Genomic DNA, 22714 nt, shown 5'->3' with positions numbered 1-22714 from the left:
TTTTAAATTAATACTTGGGTGAGCAGAAAATACAAGACAGACGTCAGTTGCACCTGTAAAAATAAAAAAGGCAGCTTCTCTGGGAAACTGCATTGCTCAGTTTTTCTGTGGTAAGAGGATCCTTGCGTTTTCCACTGGCGTTAACCCCTTTGGAAGGAAAAATGCATGACAGCCTCAAAATGGTGTTCTCTGCTAGGGAAAGGCAAAGATGAGCTGGAATTGTGCAGTAGTTCAGTCTCAAAAGGGCCTTTTCTAATGGATTTCTGATAATTTTCTTAGGCTGCTCAGTTTTCTGGCCAGTGTTAGTGTTGTTTTACCTGAACAATAATAGAGTAAGCACGATACTCCTATAGAAATGTTTCCCTGTGAGCATGGGATCCCCATTTGCTGCACAAACAGTTGCATGAGTGTGGTTTTAAAGCAAAACTATTTTTTTCTAAGTTCCCACAATGAGTCTGAAGTACCTGTTTTGCTTTGCCCTCTGAGCTGAGCACTCAGGGCACTGCCAGCTGAAGGCTGGAATATTTTAGTCGAGGCATTGCAGTACTTTATTCAATGAAATCCCTGATGTTTTTGTCAGTGTCCCTCCTGCTTCCAGGTGTGGGAGCAAGGTCCTGCATCCTGGCAGTCCCAGAGCAGAGACTTTTGTTCTCTGAAGGTGGGGATGAGTTGTTACAGTAACACTGAGGGATAAAATTCCTGCTGGTGTAGCGCTGTTACAAATCAACTTCTTTCATGTAGTTCTTACTCTGTATTTAAGTTGTGTGAAGGTTTTTAAAATGTTGCATTTATTTATATAACTAGAAAAGCGCAATGGTTGGACTGTGCCTTCCATTAATTTTTCCTGTAGTAATTCAAAGGTAACCCTTCATTAGTAATCTTTAGGCTGCATTATAAAAATGTTATCATTTCTGTTGTGCAGAATTACATAAACAATATTAATTTAGAGTCTTGCTTTAGCAGTATTCACACTTACTGGACTATGGTAGCATGAGACTATAACTGCACACATACACAAACATACCTGTATCCAGGTGTCCCATACTGCACCCACGTACAGAAGGGACAGAGTATGTGATTTTGTTGAAATGATTGCTGAGGGAAGGTGGAATTTTTTAATTTTATTGCAGATAAATGATGAAAGTAATGTGAGCTTCAGGCATCAACTTTAATTTTGGTATTTGGCTTCAAAATTTTTTTGAAAAGCAGCTGTATTTCTAATTGAGTCAGGGAGACTTCTCCACGTCAAACCCAGTCACATTCTGTTGCCAAGAGACAAAAGGTCCAGGTTTTTCTCTCTGTACAGTTTTCTTACTAAGTTATTTTTTTGAATTAGAAAAAAAAAACCTGTACAGTTTTCTTGAAATTTGTGGTGAATCAAAAAAAAAAAATTTATATATATATATATATATATATATATATATATCATTGCATTATATTTCTGTTGGTAACTTTTTCTGGGAATATACATTTAAGATTTGACCTTTTAATATTTCAGTGCTTTGGTCAGCCATCTAAAATATTCAGTAAAATGCTTTTAGGCCCTAAGAAAAATTTGCTAAATTTGAAACTTGAAATTTCCATGGATTAGTCATAGACATCCCTTGGGATGAACTGAAAAATATAGATCGCTGCATAAGTCTGGAAGCAGGTTTTTACAATTTTGCCCCCCTCCTTTTTTTTTTTTTTTTTTTTTTTTTTTTTTTTTTTTTTTTTTCAATGCCAGTTTTAGTATTCACATTGCATTTTATTAGTGTAAATAACATAGCAAAAACTTCATTTGGTCTTTTCCTTATAAGGGGTTTTGTGTTGGTAATAAACTTCAGTAAAATCACCTCTATTAAATTATGGCACACGTTTAATTGCGTGGATGCCATTTCATCTTTGAAACAACAAAGTGGGAGATTAGGGGGGGAAAAAAGATACTTTTTGCAGTGAATTTCTGGATTGCTGGCAACACCAAAATGACCCTCCTTTCTAAACCCCATTTTACATGCCAGTGTGGAGTGACAGCCCAGGAGGAGCATGGCCTCATCCCAAGCCTTGCAACTGGCCCTTTCTGTCCACAGGGAGACAAGAGACCTTTAGTTATATCACCTTTGCATCTGTGCAGGACATTTTGTTCACTAAAACTGAAACGCAGCAGAATCGTGTTAAAAATGAGTTTATAACTTCACGCAGCGCTTCATGAAATTCATGAAACTTAATAATGCACATGTGACAACTCCAATAAGTGTGACATCACAGACAGAAAGACAAAAGACTCAAATGACACCATTCATGGAATACAAATTCTATAAAGCACTGCCCTTTTTCACAACTATATATTATACCTGCACCTGATACCAGGAGTGTAGAAGCCTGTATTTATCTGGCTGGATAAATACATGAATACTTGCAGTAGGTTCATTATTCTCCTGACATTATATTTGATTATAACAATAATGTGTTAATATCATTCACGTTAGGAGTGGGGTTTTTTTCCAAGGAAGGGGATTTAAATTTACCAGTGCCAATATACTGTCATTGTGTGAGGTTCCAGTTATCCTTTAGATAGCCAGTCTTAGGTGCACCTTATATACCATATATTTTACCTTTAATAGGCTCAAAAGAAATGGTAACTTGAACTGTAGAGCTGAAGTTGGCCACAAAAATACATCTGATACTAACCCTCAGCTCACAAACAGAATTCTGTATCTCCAACCATTTTGGATTGTCTCTGTGTGTAGTAAGCAATTGCAGCTACACTATGAAAGTGATACTGTAATGGAAGTCCCTTTTTATTTTCTTACAGTTTATGGAATTTTTTCATCTTTGCTATCATTTCACTACCAAAAAAAAAACCACAAAGGAATTTGTGCTGTACGTGAATTTTGTTCATTGCAATTCGCTTTGTTCAGGACTGTTGCACTCTGGTGTAATTAAAACATAGATGCTTAATATAAGATAACTTGGTCACTGGACACCTCTTGCGTAGTTAAAAAACCTTTAAGTAATTTATGATATCAAAGAATTTTAAGCCCTTTTTTGACCCGAGAAACTAGAAGTTTTCAGTGAAGATTTCATCATGTATATTTGCTTACTTTTTGCAGCTTATCATTCCCTAAAACCAAACTTTTTTTTCTCCAATGTGTTCTTTTAACTTTCTTTTTTTCCCCTCCTTTTTTTAGATATATATATATATATATATATTTGAGGGGGGTGAGGGGACGACTATATATATATTTTTTTTTAATCCCCAGCAGCTCTTTCTGCGAGGCACCGGGGCTGCGAGCAGAGGTGTCCATGAGATGGAGGGAGGGCTCGGGGCTGTGTTGGAAGCTCCCCCGGCTGTTTGAACGCGGCGCTCCCGGGGCAGAGCAGCAGTGCCCGGGCTCAGCATTGCAGGAATGCCGGCCGGGAATGGGCTCTGCTCTCCCTCGCTCACCTGCGCCGGGGCCGCCGCTCCCCAGGCAAAAGTTACAGGGAAAAAAAAAAAAATAAAATTGCAAGATAAACAAAATTGTGTCGGTAGTACGCTTAAAAACCTGCTAATGCAACCACCCCTTCTCTTTAATGCCTCCTTTCTTGAAGAAAAGAAAAAAAAAATATTAAATTAAAAAATAAGGCACTTGTCCTAGTGCCAGAGTTTCACTTCTGTTGATACCAGTTTAATGCCAAGTTTTCTGTGCAATGCTATTGTTAAAGTACAGTGTGCTGGAGGAAGTGTTCCTGCAAAATGCTTCGTTATGTTTTTGAAGGGAAGGGTGTAGAAATACATCCTCATTCGAGCCTTGCTTTTACAGTTTAGATCATTTCAGAATTGTCTGTTTGGTATTTCAATATTTTTCCCCCAGAGTTTAATAGGCCTCTGATCCATTGGAATTAATGCAAGTTATCCAGCAGTAAATAGAACTTTCCTAAGTGACCTGCACGATGGCACTATGTGTAATTGCTGTCCTTTCTCTGAAGTGTGCAGCTCTGTAATCTCCAGACTGGTTCTTTCAGGGAATGGTGCACAAGACTGCTTTGCTTTTCTAGATAGATTTTAATTATTTTTATTTTTAATTCCTATAGAGTGCCTTTAAAAACAAAAGCTGTCTAAATGTTAAGTAAAATTATTCTTGATGATTTTTTTTTTTCATAACCTACACTGGAATTATTTTAATGATACAATAAAATAAAAAAGGAGGATTTTTCACCTTTCTGGATAACTTAATCTTAAAAAAAAAAGTTTAATTAGATTATTTAAAAAAAAAACCCTAAACATGTATCTGATCATCTTATATTAAATATTTCTGAAGGCTGTTTGATTACAAACCATCCTGTATTGCAAATGAGTTGTATTATCTGGAGAGTAAAAAAAATTATGATCTATTTGGAGGTGACCTCAGTGTGGATGTCTCTATCATACCAAACTGAGAGCAAAGAACAAGAGATGCCACTTTGAGTTAAAATACAAGCAAATTAATTAGTGTTCAGCAGGAGTATTTATAATGAGTTTCCAATAGACAGAACTTGTGTTAAAGGAAAAGAAAGGAGATATAAAATTCTGTAATAGTATAAACTGTGGTATGAAAATACTGGCTTACTACTATTTGCATAATTTGAATTTATTCAAGCATTATGAATCTTAAAATAATTCTTCCACCTCCCTTTTTAGAATCCCATTTCTATTAAGTGAAGCTTACAAGTTGGACTTGAAGTAATTGTTTTCCTGTTCCCTGAATCCCTAATTTTTTAGTACTGAGGTAGCCTAAAGTTAGACAACTTTCAAGCTTACTTCACAACCGTGGTGACAGACAGAATGCATTTCTGTGTCTCCTTGTGGAAGGGTGGCTTTGGGTGGATGAATACGAGTTATAACTGTGTAAAGGCACAGCACTTTTAACCCTCCAAATGCACCAGAATTATCCCCATAAGGAGCAGGCAAAAAAAAAAAAAAAAAGGGGGTGAACCTCAGCTATTTTCACATTAACAAAAAATGAGAAAGGAAGGGGCAGCTATGGAGAATAAAGAACAAGAAGACCTATATTGTATATAGAAAATAAAAAGATAAATAGGGAGCTAAAAATCATGTCTGAGAAACAAGGGGGAAAGCCATTCAGAAAGCTGATTAAATACAAGTAAAACACTCTGAACTAAGCAATTCATCTGTGTAAGTCCGATCCTTCCCTAAAAAAATAGGTCTGTCTTTTATATTTCATTGGCATTAAAAGTTGTTGACTGCACTATCACGTGTAATCTCTTTTTTTCTGTGCAGGGTTAACATTCTCATCTGTGCATGTTCCGTTAAAATAAATACTATCAGGAATGTCATGCCATTATTTTAAAACAAAAATGATAAGACTTTTAGCTGGATATGATGGCTGGCTGCTGCTAAGGCTGTTACCCAGAAATTTTGCTTGCTTTTACTTTTTAACCACTCAGAATTTATGCACATCCTCTGCATCCACAGTCTACATGCAATAGAGACCATTTATTAGAAGAGGTCAGAATTACTAGGTGTCATTTTACCGAAATAAATATTTGTGGGAAAGTTACTGTTTAAATATCTTGTCAACTGTGTCCTGATAATCTCTAGTATGCTTTTACTATAATTCCCTAAAAATAAATACTAGAAACATTTTGTGGTTTCACACCATTAAAAAAAAAAGGAAAAAGCTGGTAAAGGAAAACCATAAAACATATATTTTGCTTACAGAAGAAATGTGTATTCTCCTCAGAATGCTGGTGGTTGAGCATTTTCTGGAGCTCTGAGGCTGGATGGAAATGGGTAACAGAGGTTCCCTGGATTTGCCACGGCAGGAATCATTGGAGCTGCAGCAGGGCCGGGCAGCTGCGACAACCCCAAATGTGCCACCTTGGCTGAGCCAAGTGAATTCTGAGGGCAGCCCTGGCTGGGCTCAGGCCTGAGGCTGGAGCTGGGCTCCATGGCCAGGATGCTGCTCCAGGGCAGGGCTGGACCGGACCTGGGCTCCATGGCCAGGATGCTGCTCCAGGGCAGGGCTGGACCGGACCTGGGCTCCATGGCCAGGATACTGCTCCAGGGTAGGGCTGGACCTGGGCTCCATGGCCAGGCTGCTGCTCCAGGGCAGGGCTGGACTGGGCTCCATGGCCAGGATGCTGCTCCAGGGCAGGGCTGGACTGGGCTCCATGGCCGGGCTGCTGCTCCAGGGCACGGCTGGCCATGCCAGGCACAGGGCGTGCAGCTCCACTGCTGCCTCGCCAGCTGGGATACCTGGGCCATGGAACGGAGCCTTTGGCAGCATTTTACCACAGCTGGGCACTCAAATGCTGCGCTGGTGAGGTTCTGGAAGAAGGAAATGGCTCTTGGAAAGAACCTCCAACTCTGAAACCCTCCGCTCCATTTTGCAGGATAGTGCATTGGGGAGCAGCCCCTTTGGATGGGACAGAAACGTATGCCTATGGTTTTTCTTTTTACATTGCAGTTTTTTCTATTGTCTCATTTTCAATATTTAGTGCAATAAAAAATCAATTAATATCTTCTTTTTCCTGAAGAATATTTTACAAACTTAGACACACATGGTATTGACTTTCCAATCAGTTGAAGCTGCCTGGCTGCTTTAGAAGTACATCAGGAAAGCAATGATAGCATAAGCAAAATCAATAGTAAGTGAGAGGGACAACTATGACTTTAAGTAACTATGTAATCCCTTTTTTCTTACGGTAACATATTTTCCACAAAGAAGACTCTTCAAGGTTGAATCTTGTACAGTCTCCTCCCCCTCTCCACCCTCCCTCTCCCCCCTCCCAGTGCAGGGCAAATCAAATGCTTGACAACGTTTTTTGTTAGGAAAGCACATGAAAAAAAAAATTTTGAATATACCAATAACAGAAAAAGTCTATATATTTTTATTGCAAGAAGGAGATTTCATTGGCTGAATGAAATGGCGAGATGTGACGCAAAAGGACACTTGGACGGTGGAAATGCTGATGTATGCCAAAGCAGGCGCACCAAGAAATGCTGTTGCTATGAGAGAAACAGAGGGAGAGGGAGGGAGGGAGGGAGAGACCGTGAGAGAGCAACTTGTGGAGGCCTTAGTTTTCCTTTTTGGCTTATGGCAGAGAGGCTGCAACGTCTCTCGTTTCTAGCAGGGAGCGTTTAGGAGCTTCCAGTGGGTATTTGCATGAGGCTGAGGGTTTAGAGGAGAGGAGGGAGACGAGAGAGATGCAGGTCACCTTAGAGCACAAAAGCAATTGGAAAGTAGGAGGCTGTATGTACTGAGCCAATGATCTGTGCTATGATAGATATACAAATTAGTACGGCAGATGAAGCAGCTTAGCTCATTATCCACCTGATGGTACTGAGACTTACAATTCAAAATGACAGAATTAAAATGCAGGCACACACAGACACACACAGACATATATTTATAATGACCCCACCTTTTCATCTTATGAATTATCCAGCTGGGATACCGACGTCTCTTGTGTAACATTCTTAAAGAGCTGCAATAAATTCACCTTGTGAGTCCATTAGCCAGAAAAAGGGGGAGAATAATTTGCAGGAATTTTTTTTTTGTCTCTCTTCTTCGGCAAGGGGGAAAAAAGTTTGTGCTATGAACTTAGCCTAGCAGCTTCTGGAACGTGTGCCAAAAGGGGCAGGAAGTTGTTTTACAATAGCGTTACAGTGATCTGCCACAAATGGAAAAAGCCAAATGTTGGACTCGGCAAAGAGAAAAAACATCCTTCTCCCCCTCGCTTCCCTCTTCTTGCCCCTTAAGAGAGAAAGAGGGAAAGGAACGCTGAGCTAGAAGTTCTTTTTTAATTACTTCTTGTAAGTAATGGAAAGATTATCTTACTTGCATATTCCATGGCAAGCAGGAGGGAAAGAAGTATCAAAAGGACGTTTAAAAAAATGCACTTGGTAACTAGCAACGGGACTTTTGGCACAATTCCTTGAGTTTGCTTGAGGTTATGGAGGGGGGATGGGAAGAAGAAAAGCAAGTCGACACAGCACGTTTTCTTTTAAGAAGGGGAGGGTGTACGGAGGCGAAACTATATAATTTTTTTTAATTTTTTTTTTTTTTTTAAGGAAATGTATGTTGATCTTCTGAAGCTGAATCCTCAGGCATTTGTGGCCCGTCCTTGCAGCCTGGTATGTTTTTTTGTGAGTGTGTGCGAGCGCTCTCAATCAAACAGCAATCATGGCAGCTGTTTTTCTTCCAGCACAGCAGTTGAGCTGTCTCGCCCAAATGCTTATCAGCTTTTGACTCGGTGCCAAGAGAGTTATAAGGGCCAAGCAGCCTGAGCTTGGCTGTGCAGCTGGTTTGGAAGTAAGGGCATGAGAAAACAAAATCACAAAGTTTTTCTGTCACATACAGTATTTACTTTTTCAAATGGCCATTTTCAGCTCGGTGGGTTGGGGTTGGTGTTGTGTGTAGTTGGTGGTCCTGGCGGACAGAGCGGTGTAGGTGTGTGAATGCAGAGAGGAGCCTCTTCTCTCCCGTTTAATCCCGGGAGATATTTCCCTAGAAACCACCCCCCATACACACACACATATATATACACCCCCACCTCCCCCAATTAAAAGCTTCATTAGCCGCACTGCCCTGTCAAGCATATTGCCATAGCGTGGGTGCATTTACATTCCAGCGCAGCGCCTTTTCCTCCCATCGCAGCCTCAGTGCCGGGTCCCCTCCCGGCGGCGCGGCCCCATCGCAGCCCCCGGGGCCGGGGCCGGGCTCGGAGCGTGTCCTGTGCCCGTGGCTGCGGGGGATGGAAAGGAGCCCGTCCGCGCAGGGCCGTGCCGCTTTCATCATCAGCTCCAGCCCGCTGCGTTTCGCTGGCTCACGTCCTCCTCCTCCTCCTCCTTCTTCTCCTCCTCCGCCAGACTGCTCCAGTCGCTCACAAGAAGGAGGCTGGACTCTGGAAAGGCGGCTGCTGCTCGCATTCCTGCTGCAAGGGCCTCCCCTTCAGACGGCCTTTGCCAGAGCAGAACTTTTAAAAATGCTGCAAATAGGATCTTCTTTTTCCTTCTGCTCGCCTGAGCCCTCCTCTCCTCTCCCAGCGTTCCCGAGCGGGGCTGGTTCTCGCCTCTCCTGCGCTGTACATCCCAATGCAGAGGGCAGAGAGCGCCGAGGGCTCGCTCACCCCTCCGCTCATCCCTTCCCCTCACTCCCTGTTCCCTCCGTTAAGGAAATGGATTCCTTTGCCTGAGCAATGACTCGGGCTTTGCAGGTTTGTGTGCTCTGAGGATGAGAGAGAGAGCTTTGGCTGGTGATTTTCCTCCCCGGAGTCCCAGTGCACAGTGTTGCTCGGGGAACGAGCCTCTTGCTTTCTCTGCTGCCTTTCTCTTTCTCTTTCATAGAAATATATATTTTTAATGGCTGTAGGTATCTGCGCCATGTGAAATAGGGCGTGTGATATCCCTCCAAACCCCCTGTAATTGGACCATGGCTGAAAAGGAGATCTGGGGGGAATGTCTGGGGGGGAGCAGGGGGTGCACAGGCTGTTTGTCCTTGCAGACCTTCCCCCCCCCTCCCCGCTTTTCTCTGCTGAGGAGGGAAAAGGGGATGTGCAGTAAAATGCCGTCTCTGGGACAGGTGCCAGCTCCCAGACAAAAGAAGTAAAATAGGCGGTAAAGAGGGAGGGGGGGTGGTGGTGTGGGGGGGAAATTAATAGGCAACAAAAATAGGAATCGAAAATCTCCGAGAGGCAGGGCTGGCGCAAGGGCTGGTGCCCGAGCGGCCTTTTTGCTGAATATTTTCAGTGCGATGGGTGGGAAGGAGAAAGTTGCGGCACACTTCTTATTCCCGTCTCCTCTGCAGACGTTTGGGAGCGTGAAGGGAGGATGCCTTTTTTTTTTTTTTTTTTTTTTTTTTTTTTTTTTTTTTTTTTTTTTTTTTTTTTTTTTCTCCCCGCTTCTTCTTTTTTCCCTCCTTTCTACTGAATTATTCATATTGTCAGTGGCGAAGCCAGGACTATTAGCATGCATCAGACATGCTGTTTGTCTGTTTGCTAACATTCTTCATTCAAGACTTGTTAACTACCAGACAAGCTTAACACGCTTCTCTTTTTTTTTTTTTTTTTTTTTTTTTTCTTTCCCTCCGTTTCTCCCCCCCCGCCACCCCTCTCTCCCTCCCTCCCTCCTCGCTCCCTCCCCTCTCTTCTCCCTTCCCTTCTGCCTGCTCTGCTCTGCTCCCTTCCCTTCCCCGCCGTCCCTGCCATCCCCTCGCAGCCGCCCATTGTTGCCGGTGCGGGGCGAGGCGAGGCGAGGCCGCCTCCCGGGCCTGCCGGGCCGTGCGGATGCGCCGCCTCGCCCGGAGCCTCCCGCCCGCCTTCCCGGGCACTGCGGAGCTGCCGGGGGAACACCCAGCCCAGCCAGCCAGCGCCGCATCCATCGGCGGCTCCCGGGGCCGCCGCCGTCCCGCCCTGCCAGGGTAAGCTGCTCCCGCCGGAGCGCAGGGGGGATGATGCCAAGTGGGGAAAAAAAAAAATAAATAAAAAAAAAAAATCAAGTTTCGGGAAGTATAGGTGGGGATCGGCGCGTTGGCTCGCGTTCTGCCCGGTGATTTATGATTAACCAGGAGCGCGTTATCAGCCCGGCGAGGTCCAGGCTCGCTCGGGAGGATCGCTTTGCTGCCTATTAAGGATGTGATAGACTAATATTTGCTATTGTTGCTGTTTTTTTAGGTTCTCTTCTCCCTCTCTATCGAGTCTGCCCCTCCCTTCGCTAGCCTGTTTAAAACCAGCAAGCTTCATTTTCTTAGCAGACAAAGGTCGATCACAGCTTTTATTTCTGAATGCAAATGTTCTAGGACTTGTGCCAGTCCTGCCTTCATTGAGCACAATATAGCTGCTTTCCTGAATGGCGCTTCGCCCCTTCCCTTCTAAAAAATAAAAATAGAAGGGAGCTTAAGAGAAGAAACAAAGTTGGGCGGTGCAAGTTTTTTTACGTTTATTTAATATTTCGGTCTGTGTGAAGGATAATTGAGCATCCCTGTGCAGAGCAGCTGTAACGTAGCCACCAGGCAGTGCATGGGGTTTGTTTGTAGGGACACATACGAGAGAAGGGACCTGGTGGCATTGCTCAACTCCTGGCTTTGCAGGTAACTAACTCTCTGATGCTCTTCAGTCACTGTATCTCATCGCAAATTACCTTTCCTGATTTTCTTAGCAACCTGAATTTGGACGTAAATATTTTCAGCCTTCATGTTTAAATTTTTTTAATACCTGGAAATTGTTCAGGATCAGTTTCTGATTACCACTTTTTATCATACATTTAAAAACTACTATTTTTCAAGGCCTCAAAAGGTCCATAAGTGCCAAAAGTGTTATTTTCTTTTTATCTTTTTATGTGTGCGCCCTGGCACATGCTCACGCACACTCCCACTCTTTCTCTTCGGGTGTTAATGAAGGAATTTATTTTAAGTAGAATACTTAAATATTAGAGTAATGCCATTTATAGACCAAAGTAGCATGTGGATAGAGATGTACCGAGTTAGGCGCAGTTTGACAGACGGTTAAACACTTAAGATTTATTACTGCTGTGAAATTGCCAGACTTATGATAATAGGTATTTTCATTTTTTTTATATATAGACTAATCTGTGTGGAAATTAAAGTATCTGGAAATAAATATATTTTGGGAGACTTTATGAAGAAACTAGTCCTTTCGTATATATTTCTAAACTGAAATGCTTTTTCTGCACACTGGAAAAAAATGGGAGGCTTGTGTTTTACTATTTTAATCTTTTCATGTTAGTTTCATTTATGTCTAGGATTTAAAGTAAATAATGCACCAAATAAAAATATGTTTGGGGGTTTATTAAAAAAAAAAATAAAAATAAAACAGACAGCAAAAGCCAACCAAATAAAGCGCTGCCCCCCAAAAAAACCTCCCAAATAATTTGAAAATACCTAGTGACTTATACAAAAATAGTTTTAAATTCAGGCCATTGACAGCATTGTATCAAAACCATCTCCGTATTGGCGTTGCATTAGAAGTGTTTTATGGCAACATAAACTGAAATACAACTCATAACAGTAAGTAGTAAAGCAGTATTTATTGGCTGATCATGCTCAAAGTAACTAGAGAATGTTTTAGTGAACTGTGTAGATTAAGAAAGGAATTTAGGAGCATATGGCTTGGTGATAGCTAAAATTAATTTCTTCAAAGTAGTTTTTAGAGGCCTGTAGCAGCTATACGGTACAATGCAAATAAAATATTAGTTGAGGGTTCACAAACTGCTGAACACTCCTGACTGAGAAATTTCACTGAACACTCCTCACTGAAGTACTCGGCAATATTGCTCCTAATGATGCTATTTATCTAAAAAATATTTAATTTTATTTTTTATCCTTAGGTTGTAGTACTTGGGGACTGTTTTATTGATGAGGACTAGCTTAAAGGAATATAAAACTGTTCCTCACATATCAGTTCATTATTTTGTGGAGGCTTGCTAGACATTACCTCTGAAAGTGAAAGAAGCAGAATTGCCTGGTTTATTTCACAGGGAGGGTTTCTATAAGTGTGCTGAAAATGAACATAGCAGTGTATAAAGACCACGTGCATGTTAATTGAAGGGGGATTAAAATCTGTTCATTAGATTGGCAATTTCCAGGGTTTAAATTTAAAATTATTTTTAGTCTGTAACTTGAAATGTAACTGCTGATAGAACTATTCAGCCCCTCAGATGAATGTCTTCAGAAATTATGCATGTGTGCTGGAGCATTTACATTTTGAAAGTGTTTTGTGTTGGAGTGCCAAGATTCTCGTACAGAATGTTTGGTGCATGGAATGAAAAATGAAAAGCATAGACAATACTTTGCTTAATTAAAAGATTTTTATTTTTTTTATAGCTGGCTAGGATGAAGTTTGGCATGTTTTCAGATAATAATTATGAAGTTTTGCATATTTTCAGGTAATAATTGAGTGAAACATAGTGAAAATAATCTAAGATAGAGCGAGTTGAGAGCAAATAGAGCGCTTCTCCCTCAGCTCAACCCTCAAAACGCAATTTTATCCTCCAAAAGGAAATTTAAGGAGTTACTGATAAACGAACTGTCTCTTCTTAACCTCCCACCTATCTTGGCTGAAAATCTGACTTTTACCTACGAGTGTGGAGAACGAGGGGAACACGAGGGCAAGGTCCATGTGTTCTAGGCCTGGGAGGGGTGCAGAGTGCTGGGCAGAGGCGTGCTCCGTGAATGGCACAGCAGTGATCCCACGGGAACAGGAGCTGCAGGCAGGTGGGCTCCCATGGGATCCTTACTGCCGCAGATAGCGAGTGGGCTGGCCGGCTAAACTTTTTAAAATTATTTATAATTTCATCCGGATGAATGTTGCCAGGTTTGGATTAGGGTAAGAGAGATTTTATTGTGGCTAAAGGAGAGGGGAAAGGGAGGAGGAAGTGGAGAGGAGAAAGGGAAAGAGAATGGAGCAGCAGTTGGCTCTTTGAGACGTGGGTGCCGTCCGGGGTTCTCGTCTTTGTTGCATATGTGAGATGAGTAGGACTGTGAGGCTGGATTGTGTTTTGTGTGGTTACAGTGGGTACAGCACTGTCTTCTCATAGTACATGCCAAGTATTCGTAAACCTTTTGTAGCAGCTAAGGAGAAATAAAAGGAGTGGAAGGAATGCCTTGTTTCATCCAGTTTTCTTGAGAAAAGAAAACAGATTTTTTAAAATTTTTAAAAAAATTTTTTTTTAATTTTTTTTTTTTTGGTTGGGGGGTTGATGATGTAATTCTTATCCACTCAGCACTTTGTCAGCTCCCCTGTGAGCAGAATGGGTTCTGTGCTGCACTCGGCCTCCGTCCATGTGCCACATGTTCCACAAACCTTGGCAGGGCCTTGGTGCTCTCAGAGTCTGCCGTGCACATGGGTGCTCAGCCATCGTGACACCTTCCCTCAGGAAAATGGAAATGCGCTCTAATTAGGCATTTTTCCTGCTAACTGCATCAGTCCCTCGCAGCTTGAAGCAGGTGCCGGTAATCAGCCCTCCCTCCTCCCCCCGCAGTGGTGCTGCTTGTGCAGGTCTGAGATGCACAACAAAGCCACGCTGCCACAGTTCTAATGCTGATTTATGGCGCCTGTACCTGTCCGAGAAGGGAAGATGAGGAAAAAAAATAATTCAAAAACACGATTGCATGTCTTTTGTTTCTCAAATAAGACACAGTGTGGAGCGTGTTCCTTGGGAGCCGCATGCGTGTTCGCGCGGCGTGTGCTCGCCCAGCGCGTTTGATTGTCGCAGAGATAAGTGTTCATTTATTCAGAGTGCGTGCAGCGAGCTACGCTCACGTTTGCAGCCAGAAGACAAAAAAAGTTGGAATCCATGTAGCCAGCACAATAGGCATTCCCCAGCAGCCATCCCAGTAGAGAGAAAATGGACGGGTGGATGTTTGGAAGTGCACATGCACTTCGGCGAGTCCCGAGTTTGTGTGCTGTGAACTGTGCTGGGCCGTGCAGATCTGTACTTGTTAGTGCATCTGACTCCATACCTGAGCCACAGTTCATTGAGTTTGATGGGCTTTGGAGCAGTCCCTCTCCACCTGATATTCACTAACACAGTCTGTGTGCACATTTGTGGAGTCGCTAATAATTCTGGCCTGTAACTTCTCGCTAGAGAGCAAACCAGCCTGTGATTCTCTTAGGAATGGTGCAGAAATCTGTCCACAGGTAATTCATCTGCACTCACAGAGGATGTTTTAAATCTCCAGTTTTTATTTAAATTTGAGTTATGGTCTCCAAAATAGAATGTAATTCTGTTCAAGACGCCATCATTTGTAGAGGTCTATGTAGGGAATAAAATGCCCAGGATCAGGCCCTTTGCAGCCTGTCTTTAAAAAAAAAAAATCAAATATGAGATCTCATAATTTGGAGTTGCCCTTTATAAAAACTGCCTTTTTTCACAGATTAGTGTTACTATTTATTTAGTAGTTGTATACTTCTCGTTCTTGCATACGTTTGAAATTTGCTGTTCTGTACCTCTGGAAACAAAGGATCTGATCCAAAGGCCTCTGAAGGCGACGGGGGTTTTTCCACTGACTTCAAATGGGATTTGGATTAAGACTATATACATAATAGTTTCAAATAAAGATCTGACTGCTACAATGGTTTTCAGGGTCTTCCACAAAACTTTTCAAAACTCTCATAAAAATTGTCTAGGCATGATGCTCTAAAATACACATCTAAGCATGAATCATGTTTTGTTGTTTTGCTTTAAAAAAAAAAAAAAAAGCAAGGGGGGGGTGGGTAGGGTGGTGCTCCAAAGAGCTTTATCTCACTGGTGCTCCAAATGAGCATTCTATGAATAAAAAAGAGGGAATGTTGGGTCAATATTTGGTATGTGGCTGATGCATTACCTTATGCATTCTTTATTTAAATTAGGGCAGCCTTTTTGGAAGGAGTCTATAGATTTGAGATGACAATGTACTGCCTATTTATTTTTACACACGTAAATTTAAATTAACCTCAACCGTCGTATCCTGTTATCTGCCAAGGAAAACATTTAGCTCCTGTCCAATCTGTGTGGAGTTTCAAAGTGATTTGCTCTTTTCAAACTTGTTAAAGCACAAATAGAAAAGTAAATTGCTTTGCATACCAATCGAACATTTTGCAAAGGGAAAGGAAGAGGAGCTAAGGAAAAACGAATTTATTATTATAATAACCAATATACCTTTATCAAATATTAATTAAGTCATCATTTTCTACAGCCCTTGATTGATTGCATTTGAATTGCTGACTGATATTTTGCCACACTTTAAATCTGAGGGACACTTAGCATGTTTCCTATTTATTCAGATACCTTCACACAGATATGTTTGCTGTGGCATTCATTCAGCTCCTGAAGTTCTTTTGTCAATGTAAGCAGACATTTCCAGAGGAGAGGATAGCTACAATTTCAAGAATAAAAGAGTTCACGTGGTTTGATAACTACAGAGGCAAATATTTTCAGAGTGCCAAATTAAAAAAAAATAGTACTATAAAACTACTGGTTTCTTTATTTTTCTCTGGAGTTTTTTGGGGGTTTTTTTGGGGTTTTTTTCTCATTTTATATAGTTTCCAAAGTAGGAAAGTACCCTGCAAACAGTTGATCTCAGGGGCTAGAAAACAAGGAGCAGTACCATCAAGTCTATTTATTTTAATGCTGTGGGGACAGGCCGCTGAGCTGAGCAGCTCAGAGAAATATGTGAGAGCAGAGCACTTTTGTTTTTCACAGCCCTGCTAGGCCTGGGTGTTTTACACCAGAGTTAATTCCTCAGAGAGAGGAGTCACTTCGAGGGGCCTGTAAAAGTGATCACCAAATCCTGGGTTTTTTTACACAAGTTAGGTTATAATTTCTAAAGCAGTAACTGGTCTTGTGGAATCACAGTAGGTGATCGAGGAGGGGCTGTTCCGTGGGAGAGTTCATTTGCATTTTCATCTGCAGGATGTAATAACCATAAAGCAGCTACAAATATTGACAGTGTCTCAGATGGACAGTTGTTTCAGTTCTGTGTTGGTGAGCACGAAGCTTTGACATGGACTTCTGAATGCATTGGCAATCCTTTCAGAGCTGCCCTTGCTTTTTATTGAAATGAAGTCTGCAAAAGGCTGGGAAGGCTGTTTTGTTGCATCCAAGAGATTTTGATCGCTGTATTTGTTTTGCTACCCAAACACAAAGAGCTCTGGTATATTTACTTCTGCATTTGTATATACAGCAAGTATCATTTTCAAAAGATTTTCCTCTTTGATAAATCATTCTTTATTTTCTTCTCTTTTTTTTTTTTATGTATATATTTATTTTTCTCTCTGGTTGCAGAATTTTTTTTTAATTTTTTTTAAAGAAAGGAGAGTTCTCATGATAGTTTTGTTACCTTTGGCAGATAAGATGTATTGTCTAATTCATCTATAGGAAATAAAATAGTATATCCAGTCCTGAGTCAGTGGAAAGTCTCCTACAGATATCAGAGGGTTTTGGATTGTTCTCTCAAACCCAGCTAACACTAATTTAAAAACCTGATGCAGGAAGCCTGAACTCAAATGACTCTTAAAGTGCATTTAAAGAACGCTACGTTCTGCACAACCTTCAGACTTGGGCAATGAGCTTTTGTACCTTCTTGCTTTGTCCAGTTTAACCCAAGGAGTGTCAGAGTCCTGCATTCTGGTTTTAAGGGATAAAATAATACGGAAATATATTAAATTAAAAATAACATGGAATCAGTATTCTTCTTCCTACTCCAGCAGGCGTTTATGAATTGCAGGGTGCACGGAAGGAATTGATCACGTCCCAAAATGGATGGAAACTCTGTTACAGGCCCAAAGGATATATATAATTGTGCTGCAGGGGTTCATCGTGAGGTTTAGTTTTGGTTTTAATGCATTGTGACATACAGGGGTTTTTTTTGATTGCTTAGTTATTATGTGAATAAATAATTAACATTTTAAAATTTATTTTTATTAGTAACTGTTTTATAAAAGCAGTTTTTCAACTCGGTCTGTTATGAAGATAGCTAGTTACCAGTTTTAATTGAAGGTTATATGTTTCTCATTCTATAATTATTATAGAAGGAGGAATTAACATGATCACATGGAAATTTTGTTTCTTAAATGGAGATTTACATTGATGGATTGAAGGTTTAAGGTGCAGATTTACATTTAAATTACATATTACGTGACATTTACATTTTAAATTATACTAAAACAATTATTTCTACTGTCTTATTGGTACCTTTGAATGTCTCTATAAAATTATTTCATTTAAAGTATAACCTATTCTACTATGTATATGTCTCACGTATGAGATCTGAGTAATTTTTGTATGTGTGCACTCCTGTTTGGTGTAAATAAAAGTGGAGTTGCATGTATAATGTTCACATGTATACATTTAAGATGCTATTTAGAGAATCACTTCCTTAGAGAAGTGATTACTTCTCTGCAACACAAAATGTTTTTAGGGGTGGTATTTCACAGCATAAAAACAATATCTACCTGGTGCTTGCATTTTGTTTTCCCCAAAATGCTTTCAGGAATAAAAACTCAGCAGTGTTGCTTAAGAGAAGATTAAGGATTTCTATTTAATTAATTAATTAAAACATATTAAGGAATACCACGTGACTCCAGGTGCAGCCAACTGGGAGCAAGATCTGGAGTCTCCAGGGGAGAGAGGGCTGATTTGGGATAGGAAAGCCAGCTGGAAGGTTGTACCTGTTGTAAGGGGCATGCCAGAGTGCAGGTCAGGAGTGAACATAGAATAGGTGTAATTTTCTGAGGAGACCTTCATGTTTGTGGAAGGTGCCATACATGTATGTGTGTCTCTGCTGGTGCAGGTCCCCTTGGTCCATGTCACTGTGGGCCATGTCTTGGTTTTATCAAGTCAGAAGGAACTTAAAGTATGAGCATAATTCTCTTCCCAAAATAGATTTCTTTACAGTGTCAGTTGGATATGGCTGGTTTGCACCCATATAAGGTTCTGGTCTGGACAGAGAAGCACTAAAATTCCATCATTGTTGAAATAATTGCTGCAAGCTTTTTAACTTTTGATGCCTGCTGAGCTGAATACACCAAAGAGTCCTTACAGGCCTGGTGGTGGGTTGGATTTCACCTGGAAAAGGGGGGTGAGTGCACTTGTATCCAGTTCCTGAATTTTGTAACTTTTCTTGTCATCAGTATGTTCTTCCTGAGATACAATCTAACCTAAAACATTAAATGGATGAGCAATTGAAGGTTCAGCAGAAAGTGCTAACAAGCTCTCCTGAACATTAATCTGTGAAAAACTAGACTTAGGCCTTGACTGTGTATATTGGTTTTAAGGTTGCAAGTAGTGGAAGAACAAATAGAAGAGTCTTACAATTCAATTAACACCAAGAGATCAAGCTGAAAAACCACTTTGCCAGTGCACTTGCAGCCTCTGCTCTGTATGGGCATTTCTGTAGAGCACTCAGGACAAAAGAAACAAAAAGTTTCCACAGGTAACCAGTGGTTGTCAGGTGGGTATTGCTTCTAATGGCGTTTTAAAAAAAATAAAGCCACTCTTCATAGAGTGAATTTCACATTCATGCTGATGGCTAGTTCAAGGCTTACAGAAAATCACTTCAGATAGCCCCCAGATTTTTTTCTGTCTGTCATGTACCATGAGCTACTACTGTAGAAGCCATTGGAAGAAGTAATGAGTACAAAAAATAATTTGTATTGTGCCATCAAGATCACTGGAGCCAGCACTTCTGAGACTGCAGATTATTTTGATCACAGTTTATTTAGTCATTCTTCTATCTCTTCTTATATCCTTTAATTTGTAAAATATGCATCTAGACATGCTATTGTCCAGAAATCAGGCCATGATGAAATGGGAATTGCAATGCCTTTGTCTGGAAAAGTGAGTGAGAAGTTGGGAGATCCTTTTTTGTTCAGCTGTGGGTATGAGAGTAAGAGCCTCTTCAGGTTTCCTCCTCTTTCTCTGCCTCAGCACCTCCCCTTGTAAACTGGAGATAAATCTGGTGTTGCCCATGAGATTTCTGCTGTGAGGAACAGCTGATGTGTGGATAAACCATGTACAGCAAACACACAGCACAGAACACTCACCTGGGAAGGGAGAGTTGCTCAGAATGCAGAGCCTGCAGAATTTGAGGCGTCCAGCACTGCCCTTGCACAAGGGGCATCTCATAGTCTGGATCTGGGGTTTAGATGCTGTTCTAGGTCTTGGTTGCCTTTGAATGGAGGTTTTTTTTCATAGCTGTGGGAGGCCTTGCCTCCCAAAATTCACTAGTATTCCTTACCAAAGTGGAAAGGTGATGTATTGCTTGCCATGAGGTTTCTTTTATCACCACTATCTTGTGAATTAATCACTCTGTTTTATGCATTGATAAATAATAGGAGAGACTAACCCAATCAGCATCTGCATCAATATATCCAAAGTCAAAGTCCAGCTTGGGAGAAAGATGCTATGAAGTTGCCTGATCTCTTATCCTTCCACTTTAGGATTCTGTTGTGCAAGTAATTGGAATCTGGTACGTTGATAGCATTTTAAGATTATAGGGGGAGGTTAGGTAGATCATTGCATTAAAAAATCCAAAAAAACCCAAAACAATCCCCCCGAACCTTTACAGAATACTAAACAATGACCATGAAACTAGAACTTACCAGTCATAACATTTTATATGTTCCCTGCAGAACAGAAAGCTAGAAGGCAACTTTTAAAAACAAAGACAAGCACATTTTAGATGTTTTGTTTGCTGTCTCTTTTTTTTTTTTTCTCTTTGACAACTTTATTCTTTTCGTCCTACTGCTTGTAAGATAAATGTAATTGAGTTTAGGATTCCTTTCTTTTTGCAGCAGCCTCTCCTCTGTTTGCACTAGGAGCTTGATTTCTGGGAGCCAGGAGGCAGGTTTGTCCACACTGGCAGTGGCTGGAGCAGCAGATATCCTGGTCACTCTGTGTCCAGTGTCCATTCTCAAGAGCATGGTCACCCTGGAGTGCCCCAGACACACACAGGGTGCTCAACAAGGAGCAGCTGAGTGCATGGGGCCACACTGGTTCCACCGTGTGGACGGCTCCAGCAGGCCAGGGCGTTTCAGAAACACTGGAAAAGCTGTTTGGGTTTAGTTTTCCCCTGCATTTTTAATAAATGTGCCTGTGGAAACCAAATCCTGCAGGTGCTTATGCACAGGACTGACCTGTGCACCCGCATGTAGTCCCAGACTGGGACTCTCTGTGTGCTGTGTCCATGTCCAGTGCTTTGAGCCAAAGGTAGGAATACAGGAGTCCTGCAGCCAGAGTTCTCTGAAATGTTTCCTAGTATTCCTCTGCCCAGTTTGGCAGCTTTACAGTCTGATTATTAATGGCTCTGAAAATCTTTGGGTGAGTGCTACTGGGCCCCTAAGCTGTGGTGCTGGTGTTTATTTTGGTATCTCCAGCTGGCTCAGGAGTGCTTTTGGTAACTGGTGCTCCTGGCCTCTCATTTCCAGATCCAGCTGCATATGGATGTCCTGAGCACCAGGGGAGCATAAGCTGGCCAGGGCAGGCAGCTCCCCTCTCTTGTTTGCAGCATCAGTTGGGATCAGATGGGAGAAATTAATGTGATAAACCTAAACACAAAAAAGAGAAGGTATAGGTGTTCCAGTGGAGTTGGGCAGGGTTTGTAGCTATCTACACGAAGTGAGTGCTCCGGGTTTTTCTCGTGCTCTTTGCACGAGGCTTCCAAACCTCTATGTTTGATTTTTTTTTTTTTTTTTTTTTTTTTTTTTTTTTTTTTTTTTTTTTTTTGGTTTTCCCCATTCTTTCTTTCTTTACCCTTTAGGTCAATTGACATCCAGTTTTTCCAACATTCCTGGTAGGCAAAGCTGTGTTTGCAGGCATTATTTAGCTCGTGCACCTCCTGTGTGGTGGGTGCCTGCCTTTGGCTGATACGCGGATCAGAGGAAGGCAAAGGAAGCTCCCCGTTGTCCTGGGTGAAAGATGTGCTCAGAGGGATGAGCAGGTTTCAGCAGCCTGAAGCAAAGGCCTGGGAGCTGCTGGTGCCACAGCCAGACTGACATGGTTTCAGTGCACTTTTTTGAGGAACAGATGTGTTGATTGCTGCTGGAGTTCATTGTCAGAGATAATGAAAGTTACAAGTACGTGAGAGATCTTAGGTAAGAGGAAAATCAATGGTAAAACAATGTTTCAATCTATAGCCTCAGTAAGTAATTTACTTTTGAAATCTAGTTCTGCTCAGAGGTGAGACCGTTTCCATTCATGTTTTGTTGAATTACATTATTAGGGTAGTGAGTCCGTGTTGGGAAGGTTTTATTTGGTTTGTGTAAGAAGCCCTTCCAATAACGCCTCGAACTCCTCACAGCTGTTTTCTTTGTGTCTGATTTTAAAAAGTGGAATTTTTTACAAGATACATTTGAATTTTGCTTTGCAATCAGAAGAAGGCTCCTCTTTAGCATGGAATATACACATTGCAGACTATTTAACTGGAAGCCAATTTTTGTTTTGAGAATATATTTTATGAATAAGTTACTAGTATCACTTATTCTTATTGTTGATGTACTGCTGTAAATAATGTGATGACTTGTGTAACTTGTACCTCTGTAGGAGTTTTGCATAGACTAACACCATGAGACATTAAACCTCTCCCTAAAATATATGGAAAAAAGAAATGACATAAAAATTTTTCTTTGAGAAACAGAGACAGAGAAAAAAAAAATAAAGACAGCTGGGTGAAACATGTTTCTGTTGATTTGAGAATTCATGTTTTATTTTGTCTAGCGATCAATATGCAATTTTTTTTCTTTTTAGAAAATAAAAATACATAATTTGGTTTCCAATTTGAAAAAACAGAAGTCCTACATTTCCATATTCCACGGGGTTTCATTTTGCACTCCGACTTTAATTTTACGTGTGCGTGTCCCGTTTTCAATACGAACTCCAGTGTTGAAATGCGCTGCTTTTGTAAATTTTTCTTTCAAAAGTAGAAAGGTGCTGATTTTAGTTCAGCTATGTAAAGCAACAGACCTGACTCTGTGGCTGCTCCTGGTGAAGGAAGAAGCGTGGTAGTTTCTGGAATGGCAGCGCCAGACCCCGAGTTGTTGTGTCTGCAGTGTCCCTGTGCTGGTGCTGGACTGCAAGGCAGGCTCATCCTCAACAGCACATGGTGTTCTCCCATCCACTGTACCTCTGTTTAATTTGTCTCATCTGTGGCACAGTCTCCTCTAAAGAGCTCAAGCTTCAGATGAAAATGTAGTTCTCAGGCAGAAAGGAACTGCAGTAAAAGTAGTTGTACTACTAGTTTGTCCTATGATTAAT

General features: G+C 41.2%; 2 long non-coding RNA genes across 2 annotated transcripts in view; both read right to left on the bottom strand.

Annotated features, from left to right (window-relative positions):
- LOC310908585 overlaps positions 1-21356 on the bottom strand; it is a 230063-nt gene extending 208707 nt beyond the window's left edge. The window contains exon 1 of the long non-coding RNA XR_014589879.1: positions 21128-21356. This is a non-coding gene — a long non-coding RNA (uncharacterized lncRNA). The remainder of the gene's footprint in view (positions 1-21127) is intronic.
- On the bottom strand, positions 6185-7816 carry LOC310908588. The gene is made up of 3 exons (XR_014589883.1): positions 7806-7816; positions 7390-7452; positions 6185-6292 (listed from the first exon to the last, which is right to left on the bottom strand). It is a non-coding gene; the product is annotated as an uncharacterized lncRNA (long non-coding RNA).
- Positions 21357-22714: the final 1358 nt, after the last annotated feature.

This window comes from Zosterops lateralis, assembly GCF_965231275.1.
Source record: "Zosterops lateralis genome assembly, chromosome: 4".
Lineage (NCBI taxonomy): Eukaryota > Metazoa > Chordata > Aves > Passeriformes > Zosteropidae > Zosterops > Zosterops lateralis.
Note: the sequence above shows the minus strand (reverse complement) of the source record. Positions and strands in the feature narration are given on the sequence as shown.